The sequence below is a fragment of the Carettochelys insculpta genome, unplaced genomic scaffold (genome assembly GCF_033958435.1).
Source record: "Carettochelys insculpta isolate YL-2023 unplaced genomic scaffold, ASM3395843v1 scaffold_0035, whole genome shotgun sequence".
NCBI lineage: Eukaryota > Metazoa > Chordata > Testudines > Carettochelyidae > Carettochelys > Carettochelys insculpta.
The window spans coordinates 1,101,653-1,120,924 of NW_027439072.1; the positions used below are offsets into that span (position 1 = coordinate 1,101,653).

A 19,272-nucleotide genomic window follows, 5' to 3' on the forward strand; every position below is an offset into this window, starting at 1 on the left:
AAGGTTGACAAATCAGAAAAAAATTATTATCAAGGTCAGCAAATCAGAGAGTAGTGGGGGCGTGGGAGTCAAGAGTTACATGAAGCCAAAGATACAAAAGAGCCCCTATAGTATCTCAGAAAATTTGCATCCCAGTTCAAACCACATGTTAATGTGTCGAATTTGAATACGAAAGAGAGTTCAGCAGTCTCGTTTTCCAAAGCAGACTGAAAATTTTTCTTCAAGATGCAAACTCTTAAGTCATTAACAGAATGGCCCACTCCATTAAAATGTACACTAACTGGTTTGTGAATCAGGACCATTGTTTGATGTCTGTTTTGTGCCCCTTAACTCTTTGTCTGAGAGAGTTTGAAGTTGTCAACTTTGAATGCTGTTTTTGGTTCCCTATGCCTGAAATATTGAGTCTGTTCCAGTCTGGCTGTGGTCTCAAGAAGTGGGTCTGTCCCATGAAAGCTCACCTGATAAATTATTTTGTTAATCTTTCAAGTTCTACTTCACTGCTTTTTTGTTTGGATAGTATATAGACTAGCACGGCTTTCGCTCTGTTACTTTCTCTCTCCAGGTGCACCCTACAGCTGCCTCCCACAGACCTGGCTTCTCCCACCCACAGAGCTACCGCTGCTAAGGGACGCAGGTGATTTGTGCATGAAGGGCAGCTTTCTCCCATCTGCCTGGAGCCTCAGCAGTGATTACAAAGAAGTAGTGGAGAACCTAGTGCCGGAAACCATGTTATCCAACAGGTATTGCTGGGTTTGCGTTCAGTGTCAGTAACTCCTCTCTGGGTGCTTCCATACAAGCCCCCTCCTTCCAATGGGGCGTGCTAAGCAGGCATGCTGGAGGAGGCTAATGAGGTGCTGTGATGCATATGTAGCACTTCATAATCGTAATGGCCACCTTGGGAACTTCAAAGCTGCTGACTTTGAAGCACTGACAGGCAGCGTAGCAGCAGTCAGAAGCCCGGGGGTGAGGGCCAGGCACACCCCGCACATCCCTCACCAGTGCTCTGTCATGTCCTTCCCCTGCAGGTCGTCCATGCAATCAATGCCCTGCTCCTCCAGAGGCTTGTGCGGCTTGGGAACTGGGACGCTGCAATCGCGGGGTTTGCCAGCCTGGCCTCCCAAATTGTTTTGGGGCTCCCAGGCAGAGGAGTTAGCTCAAGTGGCAGAGTGCTCGAACCCTTGTCCTTGTGTAAGGGAAAAGCTGAAATTCAGAGCTCCTCCTTTCCTGGCTATGTGAAGATCATATATAGGTCCAGGGCACAAATGGAGCTGATGTGGAAAGACAAAACACGACAGAGTGCTGAGGAGGACAGTGAGCTGGTGAAGGGTTGTTTTCTGCCCTCTCGGGGCATGTGGGGATCGAACTGAAGAGAAGAAAATCCTCTTCTGCTCTCTGAGGGTGACAGAGATACCAATTTTTCCCCTCTAGAACTGAGGACAAGAAGAGACTTTTCCTGCCTAAGGCCAGGAGCTCAAAGGAGACCGAGCAAGAGAGAGAGAGAGAGCAGAGTCTTGGCTGGGCATCTCCTGGGATAATGATTGGAGCTAGTTCAAATACCTATTTTGAAACAGGAGCTTCAAAACCGGCTCCATTGTCTGTAGATGCTGAATGTCAAAATAGCAGAGCAGTATTTCAAACTCCACGTTGTGTGCAGCTGCTCTACATCGGAATCAACAACTCTGGAATCCCTCTTCTGGAACCGCTTATTCAGGAACAACACTGCTGTGCAAACACAGCCTTTGCGACCCTTTGCCGTAGCCATGGGCGGCCACAGGGATGTTTTGGCCTCTGGAATAAGATCGGTGAGTCAGAAATTATGCTCAGACACAGGGGAATTTGCTGAATTGGTAGAGCGTTCACTAAGCATGCGAGAGGCTTTGGGATAAATGCCCACATTCTCCAACAGAAGTGGCGTCTTTTTTCCTTCTTTTCCAAGGCAGTGTCAAGCCAGGAGCGAAGCTTCTCCAGTGTCCCCTTCCATTTCCTACATTTTGCCCCCTGCAAAGAAACAGCCCATTTGGGTTCGAAAGCTGCTGGACCCCGGCCTCCTTGGCCTTAAACATTTCTGTTTAAAACAAAGGTTAACCTGCGTCATGGGCTATGATTACCTAGTCTTTCAGATGTCGCCAGTTCCCCATTTCTAGGGAGCTTCCAGCACTGACCACAGTCTCCCCAGTACAGCAGTCACAGGACACCTGTCCTCTGGGTCTTCACTGGCCAAGGCCCTTCCCCAACCAATGTGGACCATGAAGGCCCTGTGGTTGCCATGGCAGTCTGAGCACTGGAGTAGGTCTGTTTACTTCCGGAGGTGGGGGACAGTTTCTTACACCCCTGAGTGACACCACCTAATTCTTGAGCACAGACCTGTGCAAAGAGTCACCCCCCGCTTGGGAGTTAAACTTCCCCAGCTCCTCTGTCTGACAGGATCGAAACTCCAGCAGAGCGAAGCAGGCCCAGGTGGGGCTGGTGGGAGTCAGGTGTGGGCAGACAGGAAGGCTGTGGCTCCACTGCCCAGCCCTTTTGAAAGTGGCATGGAAATGTGGCCAATAAGAAATGCAAATGAAGTGCAGACTAAAATATTGCATGTCTCATTTGCATAACCACTTGGGACCTCAGTTCTGGAAGAGCTGATATTGAAATTCCCAGTTGTGAGTGCAGCTGCTGCCCTCTCCTCCAGCAGCTGAGCCGGTAAAGGACTCCCCTCAATTTCTATTAGGTCCCCCATCCACAAATGGCAGGGCAAGCAGTGGCTTGAGGATGCAATTTAGCAGAGGGCAAGATAGCACCAAAGACCCAGTACAGCTTCTCTAGTGTAGTGGTTATCACATTTGCCTCACACGCAAAAGGTCCCTGGGTCAAAACCAGGCAGAAGCACGAGTGTCTCTGTTTGTCTCACTTTCTCTTATGCCCCTGAGGGCTCATCTCTTTCTCCTGTAGCCTCTCCCTCTGACAAGCCCAACACCCATGTGACAGAAGAAGTTGAACCAGACCCTGTTGTCCAGGAGGGGAGCCCAGCAGATGCTTTGCTGCTCGTGCACAGAAACTCTCTCCTGGCACGTACTTGAAGGGTTTTCCCTCACTGATTTCACTGGCTGGGAACCACAGAACTATCTTTGCCCCTCCTCCAACCGAAGGTGCGCCAGGCAAGTGCCCCTGCCCTATCCCACGTGTTCCCTCCCAGCCACAGCCTGCTCCTGAACCTGCCTCCCATCAGCTCCCTACCTCACAGACAGGCCTGGCAGAGAAGGGGCCAATCCAGCCGGAGCTGCTGTGCTAACAGAGCAGCTGGAAAGGAGCAGAGCATGTCAGGAGGAGACACAAAGGCTGCAGACCCTGCCCATGGCCCTGGTCTGTACCCACCCAGCAGGGACACATGCACAGAGCTGGGGCAGGGCCCAGCCCCAGAGTAGAGAATGGTCATGGCCGGGCTGTGCTGCTCCCAGGCCAGGGCACTCCAGGGCCCTGCTCACCCCAGGAAGCAGCACTGCAGGGGACAGGAGTGAGCGTAGCCCTGTTGGGCCAAACCTGCCCATCGTGTGTCCCCGGCCAGACTTCCTGGCAGGGCTGAAGTTGGGACATATGAAAAAGTTCCAGGCGTGTTGGGTGAGGCGCCGAGTGGTGAAGGTGATGGACGGCTAATCTATTGTGCTCTGCAGGGTTTGAATCCCATCCTCACTGAGCCTTTATAGGCACCATCCTGCTGAGCTTTGTTGAGTTCCAGTCCTATTGTGTGATGCTACTTCTAGCACAGCTGAGCCGGCTGCCTCCCAGCTCCTGTGCTGGGCAGACTCCAAGCACAGGCCAGCTCTGTGAGGCCGAGCTGAGCTCTGGCTCCCGGGGATGAGAAAATTTCATTTGCCTGACAGGGCCCAGCCCATCTCCAGTGTCAGACCAACAGTGAGTGTAGACTCACCTCAGTCCCCTGTCGCCAGGGTGCAGTGGTGCAGTGCCCTAGCCAGACAGAGTGGCAAGGTGGGGGCAGCCCTGGCTCAGCTGCAGCCAGTGACATGGGCAGCTGCATCTAAGGAAGGGCCTGTTCCCAAGGCTGAATCAGGGGCTCTGGTCTCTCCCAGCTCCTGGGCTGGGCAGTGCACAGCTGGGAAAAGAGCAGATACTTACCCAGGGGGAATGAATGTTTCTCTGCCCCGACTGCAATAGATTCTTCCACAGCACCAGCAACAGGCCCTCAGGCAGGTCTCCATTCGACTGTGCCACCCTGGGCAGCCCTGAGTTCTTCTGTGCATCTCAAAAGCTGGGGAATGCCCCTTTGGGACATCTCTCCTGCCCCACAGCTAAAAGGAGCCCCACTGTTAAGAGGCCCCATTTGGGGATTGCCCAATTTTCTACCACCTTGTGATGCTGACCTCAGCATGCCTGGTGCTGTGGGGGGGCGGGTTTGGTGGAGGGGAGGAGCCTGGTGGGGGGGGGAGGGGGCTGTTTATGGAAGTCCTCTGGCCACATATAGTAATGGTCCTCCCATCTTCTTAAGCTGTCCTGAGGTGCTCTGTGGCGTTAGAGCCATCCCATGGATGTGTCAGTACCAGCAGCTGCACCTCCAGGTGCCCGAAGGAGGAGAGGTGAGCTGGGCTGCTGCCCGTAGCCATCAGCAAGACTGGGTCCATGTCTGAGAGTCCCTGTGGGAGTACTTTAATTGGGGGCGCGGGGGGATCAAGTGAGCACCACCCAGGGTAACCCATTGCACGCCCCCCGCACACTCCCACCACTACCTGCAAACTGTACCCACCACTCACTCACTGCCCCCATCACCTGCACACCAGCCCCACCACACACACACATTGCCCCCACCACCTGCTCACCAGCCCCACACAAAACACATTGAGGAGGGTGTGTGAAAAATGAAACTGATTCCTTGTTAAACAACCTAAAAGCTCACATCTGTGCATGGAACATAACAACCACCAGCATAACTAACTATGTACAATGGGGGGATAACTATACACACTAACTATTTACATGGGAGGCCATGGGGCACATGGGACTTTCCGAGGGTGAGGGCGCTGGTGGCCGTGGTCTTCTCCATGGGCTGCGGTGTGCCCGGGCCCTGGCATGTGGGGGTCATGCACTGGGGGCGTGTGCCCTGTGATGTTCGTGCCTGACAGTTCACCGCCATGGTCTGGGAATGATCATTGGGCAGATGTCCGGCTGGAGCTGTAGGAGGGGATGTCCAGCACAAGCTCAAACTCTGTGCTGGATCACTTGGATGGTAAGGGTGGATGGTCCCTGTTCTGGCGCTGGGGGTGTGGGGCTGTGAACACAGCACAGCCCGGCCATGACCATTCTCTACTCTGGGGCTGTGAACATGGGAACACCAGAGGCTGCTCTGTGCCACAGGCTCTTTGCAGAGATCATCTCATCTGATGCCTCTGAAGATCACAGGCCTCCTGTATGGTGCAGTCGGGAGTGTGGCACCAAAGCGCACACCAGACAGGCACTTGGTCTGAACTGGGAGGCGCCCAGGGCTAGAGAAAGCCACACACCTCTAGGGTGTTTGGAGGACATTAACGCAGTGACAGGAAGGGAAAGGACCGAAAGTTCACACTTGTGGGTCTGTATCATAATTCACATGCAGAACAACTCTGTGCTCAGGTCTGCACATTTCACAATTTTATTTCTCTCTCAAGCTTAAATTTAATTCTTTGAGCAGTGAGTTCTACAATCCCTAATCTGGCCAGAGTAATGACCAATAGATAGATAGATAGATAGATAGGTACCAAACATCAATCAATCAATCTATCCAATTGGGAATACAGCTACAAATCATAAAATTCCTTCCCTTTAATTTTAGTTAACTTGAATTTCCCTTTAATTGCAGCAAGGGAGGTTGGAGATTCGGAGATATTTCCTGTCAGGGCAGTTCAGCACTGGAATAAATTGCCTCGGGTAAGGGCAAAATCTCCATCTTTGGAGATATTTTAGAATTTGGATAAATATAAAGAAGGAAACATTTTACATTGGTCCCCACTTTTCATCCCTGAAATGAGCAGCTCCCCCACAACCTGTCTCATGTGATCAGAACTGACAGAAATTTCAGTGATGTTCATATATATAAAAGCCCATTTGGGCGTGTGTAAGAAAACAAGTCTGTAGAACGGAAAAACTTCATTCATCGGTGTATAAATATGATGACGCAGACATCGAAACAGTCACAGATTTTGTCATTTTTAATGAGGTGGATGAGCCTGAGACCCAGCAGCTCACTGGGCTGTGCCCCTCTTATGAAATTTCAGGCCCCCTGAGGTTTGCTCACCCCACTATAGATGGTGCTTCGTCCTGCCATGAGGAAATGGGACTAGACTCGATGGGCACTTCAGGTGCTTTCCAATTTTTGAGCCCTCTGAGTCTGTGGCTCCCACTGACCCTGGCCCTGCTTCACTTCTTCAGACTTTGGATCTTCTGTGCCCTGCTGCTTGGCCTTGGAGTCTCAGCTGTTCTCTTTAGTGTCTGACACATCCCCTGCAGCCCCTGGGGAAGGCAGTGAAGGGGGAAATCACAAATGCAGGAATCGCCCCTGCATTTCCCATTGGCCAGGAAGGGGGAACCACAGCCAGTAGGAAGTGGTGGGTGGTGCCTACGAGTGGCAGGGAGTGCATGGAGACACTTTCCTCTCGCCCCCAGGAGCTGCTGTCAGTGGATGGTGAACCTGCTTTACCCCACTGCACAACCAGAAAGCTTAACCAGAGTTTGATATGCCCCCAATCTACGCTGCTGCACAAGGGATACTGCTGCTACCCAAAGCCCTGCAGCCCCTGGAGGATTTGCTGGAGGCACAGGACTGTCTACGCAGAGTCTCTGAGCCTGTATATCAGGTCTGGCATCCCCAGGGCCTCTCTGTTCCCTGGCAGCATGGCCCACACAGCACAGAAGAACACAGGGCTGGGACTGGGGACTCAGGTGCCCAGCTCCCATGCAATGAATGGAATGAAATGGGAAATGCTGAGGTGCCCTATGCAGCTGTGCAGTCAGCATATGGGTAAGGACGGCCCTGCCACCGTGTACTTCACTGGCAGGGAGCAATCTAGAGCCCTGATGGGAGGAAATTCCAGCATGCACATGTGGTGAGGCTGGCCAGCCTGTTGGGAAGGGGCTTTGCCCATCTCCATCCTTCCCCTCGCTCGGCTATTTACTTCTCCTGACTGAGAAGGACTTGGGCCCTGGACACAGCCTGGCCAGCCTTTCCCCACCCCAGGAAATGTTGTTCATCACAGGGGTCTTGTTCTGTCCCCACTCTGGTGACCTGACTGCCAAAATTCTTGCTGTCCAAGAACACCCAACCAGAGCCCGGGTCTCCAGTCCATGTGGCAGAGGAAGGCTTAATGGTCACTACCTCTACATAACCGACAGGCTTCCTAGTGGGTCTGGACCAGGTGAGGCTGGGGCTTGCCTGGACCCAGACTCCCAAAGCACAAAGCCAGACACCCAGGAGCTCACACTGCTCTACACACCTCCCACAGGAAGGTGCAGCAGGAGCACCCTGCCAGGGGCACCTGCCCTCCACAGCAGTTCCAGTGGTTTTCTTTAATCTCCGTTTCCTCCCCAGTTCTGCTGGCCTCAAAGCTCCAGGAATCAGGGAAGTGATAAACACAGGAGACCACTGCCCCAGCCAGCCATGGTCCCCAGCACTTCTGCAGAGGTTGTTCTGGAACTCTGGAAATCCCCTTCAGTGACATTCAAGTGTCTAAGTGTCTGGCTGAATCACTGCCCAGGCTGCACCTGCAGGAAGAGGCTGGGAGCAGAGATTGTCAGCAGGAGCAGATGGGACTAGAAATCAGGGATGGAAGCTGGTAAGACAGAGGCTTCAGGTAAAGGGCAGCTCCTTGTAGGGCTGAGGGGTCATAGCCAGCACAGACAAATGAAGGGGAGTTGCAGGAAGCAGTCCAGGGAAGGAGAAGTGGAAGCTGAGAAGGGAAAGCCAAGAAGTGCTGCATGTGGAGTCCATGCTGAGCTGCAACCAGAAGGAGGGATTCCTCCAACAGCCACTGAGGGGGTGGCATAGATGTGGCTTGTGGCAGGGAACAAGAGGACTGCCTGGGTCACTGTGGGAGTGACAGGGAATTAAAGGACTGTAGCCTAGAAAGGGGGAAATGCCAATTTATCCAGGAAAAAGGAAAAGCCGGAAGCTGGACATATGCGGCTTCCGCCAGCAAGTGGTGCTGCCCCAGTGACAAGGAGGGACATAAACACTGGGAGGACAACATCTTAACAGAGCTAATGCCTGAGCTGAGCCATCCAGTAGCAAAAGGCTGCTTCATCATGCTGAGCAATGAACAGAGGGAAAAAATGCAAAAAGACATCGGTCCCCTCAAATGTCTAGGTAAGATATCAGAGAAAGGCAGAAGAAGGGCTTGTCTGGGACTTGAGCCCCGGAGCTCTCCCACCCCTTGAGCAACATGCCACCATCAGAATGGAGGCACTGGGCATACTCCAGAACCAGCCTGGAACACACAGCCAGTGCTCTGAGAAGTACTGCATCTAACTTCACCTTTCCAAGGTCATTTCCAAGCTCTCTTCACAGTCCTGAAGGAAGAAACCAACTTCCCACTTGGAACAGGTCACAAACCACTCTGTCAAAACAAAAATCAGTCAAGTAGCGCTTTAAGGACAAGGAAAACAATTTAGGAGGCAAACTTTGATGGGACAGACCCACTTCTGCAGACCATAGCCATACCAGAACAGACTCGATATTAAAGGCACGGAGAACCTAAAATAATAATCAAGGAGGACAAGTCAGAAAAAAATGATCAAGGTTTGCAAATCACAGAGCAGAGGGGTGGAAGCTGGGGGTGGGGGAGAGGTCAAGAATTAGATTAAGCCAAGTATGCAAATAAGCCCCTTTAGTGAATCAGAAAATCCCCATCCCAGTTCAAACAATGTGTCAATGTGCCGAATTTGAGTAGAAAAGACAGCTCAGCTGTTTCCCTTTGAATAGTGGTGGGAATTTTTTTTTTTCAGTAACATGCATACTCTTAAGTCATTAATAGAATGGTCAGTCCATTAAAATGTTGACAAACTGGTTTGTGGATCTGGAGTGTTTTGATGCCTGTTTTGTGCCCATTAACCCTTTGTCTAAGGGACTTAGAAGTCTGTCCAATATACAAAACATCTGGGCATTGTTGGCATATGATGGTAAGAGAAATGTAGGGAACACAAAGTCAGGGAGAGCAGCAAACACACTCTGTGGCGGGAGCATCAGGGAGTTCAACTCAAGCCTTCTTGCTCCCTGAGCAACACTCGGCCTTGCAAAACTCATCTTTGGAGGAAAAACAAACATCACATATCAGAGTTTTAGACAAAAACAAAACCAACCAACCCCCACCACACAAACGCCAGCTGCACTTGACTTCTCCTTGCCAAAGCCTTCCCCACACTTCCTCCTGCCTGGAGGGAGATTCAGCTGGTGCTGCTGGGCTCAGTCATTCACAGCTCTGCCTGGTCTGTGTGACCCCACTTAGCACAAGTTGAGCTTCCTCCGGTGCCTTATAAGATCCAAACAGCATCAAAGCTGGGCAGCCCCAAGTGTTGGGGCTGGCAGGGAGTCAGGTGTGGGCACATAGCAGAGCTTTATCTGATATTTCAAGGAAAGAAGTAGAAAGAGTAGTGGTACGACTATAGAAAAACAAATGCTCGAGAAATAAGATCATGCGAGAGATGATCAAATACAGCAGAGAAAGTACGTGTCAGGAAATACACCGACAATATAAGATTACAGAGAAGGAAGGAAAGTCCACTGAGGAATGGACAACAACAGTGCTAGCGACAATACACAAGAAAGGCAGTGCACAGGTTTGCCCTAACAAGTCATCTAGGCAAGCTACTGCTGATGATACTGATGGAGAGATTGAGATAAAAAATAAAAGAACATCTAACAGGCAAGCAGGTGGGATTTGGGAAAGATAAAAGGACCATACAGCAAATATAGACGCTAAGATTAATAACAGAGAAAGCTCAATGAAAGAACATCTGCAACTGCTTCATTGATTGGGAAGGAGGCTCTTGAAGAATTCCACCAGAATTTCAAGTTTCTACCCCACCATCAACCTTAGTCTGGACCAGTCCACAAAAGTGATCCACTTCCTGCACACTATCTGCTGTGCAGATAAGCGATGGTCACTTAAATACCACCCTATACTGAAAACCCACAGACCTCTTTGCTTATCTATAGGCCTCCAGATTCCATCCAGAGGAGACTACATGATCCATTGTAGACAGCAAGGCACTAAGGCACAACCATATTTGCTCTGCTCCATCAGAGACAAACATCTACAAGACCTTTACCAAGCTTTCCTCAAACTACAATAGCCACTGAAGGAAGTGAGGAAACAGATTGACAGAGCCAGACGGGTACCCAGAAGCCACCTGCTGCAAGTGCTCTCACAAGGAAAACAAGAGAACACCACTGGCCATCTCACTAACAGCCACTACTTTAGACCTCTCCAACGCATCATCCATGATCTGCAAACCATCCTGGACAATGACTCTTCACTCTCACAGCCCTGGAGAGGCAGGCCTGTCCTCGCCGACAGACAGCCTGCCAACCTAAAACAAATCCTCACCACCAACTAAAGATCACAACACAGTAACTCTAAACTGGGAACCAAGCCCTGCAACAAACCTTGCTGCCAGTTCTTCTCGCATATCTACACCACGAATATCCTCACAGGACCTAACAGCAACCAGACCAACAGGGGCTCCTTTACCTGCACATCTACTAATATAATACATGCCATCGTACACCAGCAATACCCCACTGCAGTATTTACTTTGGCCAAACTGGACAGTCTCTATATGAAAAACTAAATGGACAAAAACCACACATCAGAAAGAGTAATGGAAACAAACCTGTGGGAGAGCACTTCAATCTCCCTGGACACTCAGTAACAGATTTGAAAGTTGCAGTTCTACAACAAAGACATTTTAAAAATCAAATCGAGGGAGAAATCTCTGAGCTGCAATTTATTTGCAAATTTAACTCCATCAACCAAGGATTCAAACAGAGACTGGGAGTTGCTGGCTCCTTCCAAAAGCAGCTTCTCTGCCCTGGGTGTTAACAGCTCCACATTAGACTCTGACAAGGGGCCACATCCCCCTGTGTGATCTGACTTGCTTTTTCCTATTTTGATCCAAACTACTGATCATCGGCCATTTCCACCTGGACAGAATAGACCTTGTCAGCTCTGGCCCTCCCTTTTACTGGGACCCCACTCTTTGTGTTAGGAGAATCATACTCACACCAACTGAGCGAGCCAGCCTGCACAGTGACAGCTCACAAGGGCCCTTTCAGAAAGGAGCAAGAGGCAGCTACAGGGTCCCTGGGGCCTCTGGAATTAGATTGCTACCCCTCCCTCACTGCTCAGAATCCCCACAGCAGGTGGGAGAGAAGATGATCCAAGTGCTCTTTTGTGCCCTTCCACACAGCTGAGCACAGACACCTCCAAATGGCTCCTCTGCATGGAGAGCTTCCTGGGGAGCAGCCAAGAAGAAGGAAGTGGGGATGGGTCTCCCATTGCCTTGGAAGAAAACTCTGCCCTGGAGAATGTGGGTATCGATCCCACTACTTCTTGTATACTAAGCAAGCGCTCTACCAATTGAGCTAATTCCCCTCTGGCCAATGAAATGCTCTGCCCCAGCCACCTCATTGTTGAGTCCATATGTCCCTGCAGCTCCCCTGACTCCTTTCCGAAGATGACACTTGTAAAACCAGTTCCAATCAGCTGGCTGGCCAAGCTGTGTCGACAGTGGTGATAATAACGTCACGGTGACAGTTCCAAGATCTAGGTGAGCCCTTGGGGCCTCTTGACTAAGTGGCCTGGCTGCTGTGGATGGGGAGGTTCCAGCACGCACGGGGAGCTGTGCAGGTCCAGCCTTGTGGGAGGGCTCTATGGGAATCCCTGCCTGCATCACAATGCCACTGCCTGGGCTGCTGGTGGTGCTTTCTAACAGTTCTGGCTAGAAAACACACCCAGATGGGGCACTCTGAAAACAGCTCTAGAAATAAATCACACACGTGGCCAGTAATTAGAAGCATAAAAATATGCCCCAGAGCCCCAATGTGAACCCCTCCTCCCACAGACACTGACTGTCCATGATCTGCTCTGCAGCTGCTCTCAGAAATAAAGCATCTGCCAAAGCACCACATGCTCCAGACCTCTGCAGCTCACAGAGCCACCCCTGTTGTGTGTATATCACCTGCCCATCAAGATCAGTGAAACTCTGAATCCAGGGAAGCGACACAGGCAGTGGAACCTGTTCAGAGGACACCAGGCAGTGCAGAGCCAGGCTGCCAGGCACCAGCACCCTCAGGCAGTGATAGTGTGACGCAGGCTGTGATGCCCATAGACCCCTCCCACAAGGCTGGCACTGCACAGCTCCCTGCGGGTGGGACAGCAGACAGAGCAGCTGCTGCTCCAAGGCCATGTGCTGTGAGTGAGCTGGGAGCAGCTGAGCTCAGGAGCAGGCAGCAGACTGGGGTCCCTCCAACGGAAGCACATTGCAGCAGGGGCTGATGTTGTTACCCATCTGCCAGGGAACATGGGCCATGTTAATGTCATGCTCAGGGGAAGAGAGGGAGGGGATAGGCAGGGTCTGAGGGGACACCTGGCAGGGCCTAGGACAGCAGGTGAGGGGCAGCAGGGTCTGAGGGAATTCCTAGCCAAGGCTCAGGGCAGTGGGGAAAGGGAGACAGAATCTGAGAGGGGGATTCCAGGTTGGGGTTCAGGGTGGTGGGGGAGGGGCTGTGGTGATGCCTGTGTGGGATGCTGAGCAGTGGGGGAGGGACAACAATCTCACTCCAGGAACCACACTGTACCTACAGCTGCCTGTTGCTCTTTTCTGAAAGGGCCCTTGTGAGCTGTTTCTCTGTAGCTTGGATAGTTTAGGTGGGTTGCGCACGGTTCTCACAAAACCAAGGGGTCGAGCCCTTGCTAGCCAGTAGACAAGTGCAGGGTGTTCCTCTGTTACCCTTTGCTGGACTGCTATAGGCAGCAATGTCCAAAGACATGAAGGAAGCTGAGTGACTTCTGGAGACCTGACCAGAGTCTTGCTCAGGAGGCTTCACTCTGCTTTGCTGGGAGGAGCCCTGACCTTTATTCCCTTTACTCCATTACCCTTCCTAATGCCTGTTCACTGGAGTGCTAAAGAGTGGGATGCTGGGATGCTGATGAGCTGACCTGCAGGGCTTGTTATCTTCTGAGCAGCTGCTGCTGTGCCTGTCACAGCCCTGGATTTATTAGGAGGTTCTACACAACAAAGTTATTTCAAAATAACTATCGCAGCCTCTGCACAAGGCAACAGGTGCTTTGAAATAATGCAGAAATAAATAGGGGACGGCTTATTTGGAAATAAGCAAACCTCCTTGTACAAGTACAAGTACAAGTACAAGTAACAGCAGCTATTTGGAAACAGGGGCTGCTAAGACCGGGGCTAGAGCCTAATTTGAAATAAGCCATAGTGTGTCCATTGGCTGCATCTGAAATTAGCTTCCTGTGTGTAGATGTGGTATTAGGAAATCTTGGTCTTGCCACTCACTGGTGCTGCAGCTCCCCAAACACTTCATGCACCCAGAGTAATATTGGCACAACACATTAAGGCTGACACAATTTAGCACTGACGAGGGCAGAACCTTAACCTGGTGTTTTTCCTGTCTCTGTTTTGTCCCCCACCAGCTGGATCAGACTCTGACCCTCCCCACACAGACGCTGCCGTCCAGCGCAGTTAGTCGTGGGATAGAGCAATGGGCCAAAGAGGATCCTCCTTGCGCTCACGTTCCTCACCATGAATTCTCTCCCCAGCCTCCAGGGCAGAGCTCTCAAGAAGGAGACTCCCTGAGGCAAAGCCCTGGGGGGGGGGTCTCTGAGATGGCCCCGGCCCTGCAGCCGGTCCCACCTGGCCATTGTGCTGGACTGTCTGTGAGGTCACCACCTCCCCACCTCCTTTAACCAATCACCTGAGGTTCTTCCAAAGGCCCTTGTGATGTCACAGACACACCCACCAGTGCCCTGCAGGGCTCATGTCCTGCCCCTGGCAGCCCCCTCTGCAAACGCACCCCAAGGGTCTGCAACAAAAAAGGCACATAAAAAACACGAAAACCCGAACTCCTCCCATCCTCAGTGTCCTGTGGGATCCTGCACTGGGGCAGGTGGGGAGAGAGGAGGGGAGATTGGTGGACTCTGACCTGTACACTGCAGAGGGCACAATATGTGAAAGGAGAATTTTAACTCCTCCTGTCCTCAATGTCCTCTGGGCAGCAACTCCAGCTTCCCTCCGGCACAATGTCTGCGCTGGGGAATGGGAAGGTGTTGTTGTGGGCAGTCCAACCGTGTGGGTTGGCCCCACGAAAACACATTTCTTTAAAGTACTACAGGGCTGTTTTTTGGTTTAAGACACAGACTAACACAGTTACCTCCCTATCAGGAAGCAGTAACATAACAAGGAGACTATTGTGGCTTCGCTGGCTAACATACCTGACTAATAAACAGGAGTTCATCAATCAGCTCCCAGTGGTGCCCTGTTGTATGTCCTCCTTTGGCAATGGCTCTCCCTGCTGGGGAAGGTAAAGGCTGATGGAAAAGGAGCGTTGGAAAGAATCTAGTCACAGCCTGGAGCTCGGGAAAAGGCAGTTGTGATTGGTGTGGGGAAGGTGCTGCTGTGGCTGCCAGAAGAGAGTCTGTGCCTCACAGCTTTGTGGTTCTGGGGAGGCCTGTGCCAGCCAGCTCCTCCAGCACGTTTGTAACACAGACACAATTCCCTGTCGGCAGGAGCTCTGTTCTGCCCTGTCTGCGGGAGCAGCTCCTGCCCCAGCCCTGCCGCTGCACAGACACCCCCCAGCCCTGTCTGTGCACAAACTAAGAACATAAGAACATAATAATGGCCATACTGGGTCAGACCAAAGGTCCATCGAGCCCAGCATCCCATCTGCCAACGGTGGCCAATGCCAGGTGCCCCAGAGAAGGAGAACAGAAGACAATGATCAAGTGATTTATCTCCTGCCATCCATCTCCTGCCCTTGTTCTGAAGGCTAGGGCACCATACTTTATCCCTGGCTAATAGCCATTTATGGACCTAACCTGCAAAAATTTATCAAGCTCTATTTAAACCCTAATAGAGTCCTGGCCTTCACAGCCTCCTCGGGCAAGGAGTTCCACAGGTTGACTGTGCACTGTGTGAAGAAAAATTTCCTTTTATTAGTTTTGAACCTACTACCCATCAATTTCATTTGGTGTCCCCTAGTTCTTGTATTATGGGAAAAGGTAAATAATTTTTCTATATTCACTTTCTCCACACCATTCATGATTTTATATACCTCTATCATATCTCCCCTCAATCGCCTCTTTTCCAAACTGAAAAGTCCCAGTCTCTCTAGCCTCTCCCCATATGGGACCCTTTCCAAGCCCCTAATCATCTTAGTCGCCCTTTTCAGAACCTTTTCTAATGCCAATATATCTTTTTTGAGGTGAGGAGACCACATCTGCACGCAGTACTCGAGATGTGGGCGTACCATAGTTATATATAGGGGAAGTATGATATCTTTTGTCTTATTATCGATCCCTTTTTTAATAATTCCTAACATCCTATTTGCCTTACTAACTGCCGCTGCACACTGCGTGGATGTCTTCAGAGAACTATCCACTATAACTCCAAGATCCCTTTCCTGATCTGTCGTAGCTAAATTTGACCCCATCATGTAGTACGTGTAATTTGGGTTATTTCTTCCAACATGCATCACCTTACACTTACCCACATTAAATTTCATTTGCCATTTTGCTGCCCAATCACTCAGTGTGTGACAGGGAGCGTCTCACTCCCAGGCACACCCAGCTCTGCCCCCTCCCTAGTGGTAATTCACCTCTCACCCCAGCTGTCCCCAGTGCTGACCTGACGCACCTGAGATCCCTCTTGTATCTTCCTTCTGCTTCCTCACCAACATTTCCTAACCTTGCTGGGAAGCAAAACTCCTGCAGTGGACATGAATTGTGCAGGTGGGAGACGTTCTGACACAGCCCCTGGGCAGGGCCCAAGGTTTCAGCTGGTGACTGTGCAGTGCAGAGGGAGGAGGAGTTTGGGTGCCAGCGGGAAGAGGTGGCAGGTGTGAAGGGGAACCCGGGCAGGGCTTGTGGGTGAGGGAGGAGGGGAAAAGGGCAGTGGCGGGGGGGTTGGCAGGGTCTGAGGGGACAAGGGGATCAGGGCACTGGGGAGGGGTGGGAGAGGCAGGATCTGAGGGACCCACTGCAGGGCCCAGGACAGCTGGCAAGGGGCAGCCGGGGCTGGGGGAACTCCAAGCTGGGCTCCGAGCAGTGGGGGATGGGTGAGAGAGTCTGAAAGCGGAGGCCACGCTGGTGGGGGAGGGGAGGAAATCTCAGTCCAGTGGCCCAGCAGCTGCCTGTTGCTCATTTCCAAAAAGGCCCCGTGTGAAACCCTTTGCAACTAGCCGCTTAGCTCAGTTGGTCAGAGTGTGATGTGAATAATGCCAAGGTTCTGGGTTCAAGCCCCATGCTGGCCATGGGCAGGTCTTTTCTGCTTTCCTTCTTGTGGTGGCTCTGGACACAAGCCCAAAAGAGCTGAAGGAACCAGGCTGACAGGTTGGCAGGGAGCAAGTCACAGTCACCACCCCAGGCAGAGGGAAGGGCTGCAGAGTGGGCCTGTGTGAGGTGAGGATCCCCAGATTCCCAACTCTGCAACACACGCCTCCCACAGGAAGGAGCAGCAGGAGCCCTCTGCCAAGGGCACCAGCCCCGACAGCAGCTCCATTGGCTTTCTCTGCTCCCCATCTCTCCCTAAAAGCCTTTGGCCTCACAGGCTCCCTCCCTGGACACCTGCTACTGCAGCACCACAGGCCCAGGTAACTCACCAGTGGTGCCAGTCCCTGCCTGCCCTGCTTCTCTTCCCGCATGAGTTCTCCTTCTTCACTCAGGTGCCCCGGCTGCTGCTTTGGGGGGCAGAGGGCTGGGGAAGGCACAGAAAGGGCCCTTGGGGGTGGGGTGCAGAAGCACAAGGAGCAGGCGCTGGAGAAAATCCATGATGAGCAGCTTTGGCCATGGGAGCTCAGGAGAGGGGCAGAGAGGTACAGGTGACAGGATGGGTGGGGGGGTCTCTGCAGAGGTGGGGTTGGCTGGGAGTCCTTGGGGAACGGGGAGAGGCCTGTGGGGAGGGGAGGAGAGAGCAGCAGGCAGCTGGCAGCAGAGCTCAGGGGAAGAGGCAGAGCTGGGATAGGAAGAGATGAAATGGGAGGAGGTGCACAGGTGGCCTCAGAGGGAGCAGGCCAAGCAAACCAGATCCCCTCCCGCTCCTCGGGAGCTTCCAGCACTGGCACCAGCATCCCCAGTGCAGCTGTCACAGGCCACAATGGACATTCTGGTGCTTTACATGATGCTGACAGGCAGTGACCAGAGAGGTGCAGAGTTATTTCAGAAGAGTTTATTCCAGAATTATTCCTCCAAAATAATCTAGTTCACAATGACGCCTTCACGCTGCAAGGCAGCCCCAGAATAAAGAAAACATATTTCAAAATGGCACCTCCATGCACAGCAGAGCCTGTCTGTGAGTAGAGACCCTGGAGGCCATGCTGGTGCTGTCACTGCACAGCAGAGTAGTTTTGGAACATGCTATTCTTGAATAACTTATTTTTGAATAGCCCCAATTACCTGCCTATACAGCCCAATTCCAAAATCTCTGTTTTGGAATTGGCACCGTTGGAGGAGAATGAGGTTTACTGCCTTGCAAAAAGGCTGCCTGTTATTTCTATATTATTTCAGTGACCTGCCAGGCTCTCTCAGGGTTAGGACCTTATTTGGAGGTTTCAGGGTTTGAGTCCCAGGCTGGGAAAGCTGCATTCACCTTGCCTTGTGCATCAGGAACCCAAGAACCCTGCCCATGCCTGGGGCCACGTGCTGGGTCCCAGACTGTCAGGTGAAACCTGAGAAAGTTAAAGAAAGCACCATCCTGGCCTTCTGCAGCCTGCTGTGATCGAACAGGGGTTCGTACTCTGCATTGTGGCTGCAGCAACCTGGTTTCAAATGCAAGTCACAGCAGTAATAGTCCAGTATTTGAGTCGTGCTGCTTTTATTTCACCAGGAGGATGGTGAAATACTGCAATGCTTTACCTAGACAGGTGTTGCAATCTTCATCCCTAGAGGTTTTCCAGTCCTGGCTTGAACAGACCCTGGCTGGGATGATTTAGTTGGGGCTCTGTGCTGCTTCCCTCTCTGACCCAATGCAAGAGAGAAAGCGAGGTGACTCATGATGCCTGCTGGATCTAGGTCTTTGGCTGAGCTGGCTGGAGGGGTTGGGGCAATTGGTTGGTGCTGAAGAACTAGGCGGTGTGCCCAGAGATCCCTAGAGGGCTCATGCTGGTGTGATCTGGTGAGACTGCCCATGTAGCTCAGCAAAACTCTGGGTCCAGGGAGGTGACCCAGCCAGCAGCAGCTGTTCAGAGGACACCAGGCACTGCAAAGCCAGGCTGCCAGACCCCAGCAGCACCAGGCAGTGGCATTGTGATGCAGGCAGTGATGCCCATAGAGCCCTCCCACAAGGCTGGGCTGCCTCTGGTGAGAGAACGTGGTGATGCACATGTGACCCATGCACCTGACAGGGAGACACCCCTGGAGGGGACGGGGTGAGTTGTGTCTGCATCACTTTTGGTGGGCAGGTTTAGCAGGCAGAAGGTTCTGGAGTTGGGGTGACTCCTGTGGGCTCTGTGTCTGTGGGCAGGAGAGCAGACAGGGCAGCTGCTGCTCCAAGGCCATGTGCTCTGGGTGAGCTGGGAGCAGCTGAGCTCAGGAGCAGGCAGCAGACTGGGGTCCCTCCGTCAGAAGCAAGTTGCAGAATGTGGAGATGGTGTTACCCCCTGCCAGGGAACATGGGCCGTGTGCCCTGCTCACAGCTGAAGAGGGAGGGGATAGGCAGGGTCTGAGGTGAAACCTAGCAGGAGGCTTCACTATGCTTTGCTGGGAGGGTCTCTGCCCTTTATTCCCTTCACTCCATTACCATTCCTAATACCCCTTCACTGCGGTGCTGATGAGTGACCGCCTGACCTGCAGTGCTGGGTGTCTTCTGAGCAGCTGCTGCTCTGCCTGTCTTGTTTTGAACTACATATTCAGCACCTCATTAGCATGCGGGCTTCTGTGGCACTTCGACAATGATGAGGCTCGCGGCTGCGCGACTCATCCAGACAGGGATCCTTTTCCAAAGGACCTCGGCTACTTCGAAGTCCCCTTATTCCTGTCTGCTCATATGCTCAAGTTTTATGAAGGGGTGAGTGTA

General features: G+C 52.1%; 1 non-coding gene across 1 annotated transcript; it reads left to right on the plus strand.

Moving 5' to 3' along the window:
* The first annotated feature begins 2,801 nt into the window (after positions 1-2,801).
* Positions 2,802-2,874, plus strand: TRNAV-CAC (transfer RNA valine (anticodon CAC)). The gene has a single exon. It is a non-coding gene; the product is annotated as a tRNA-Val (tRNA).
* The last annotated feature ends 16,398 nt before the right edge of the window (positions 2,875-19,272 follow it).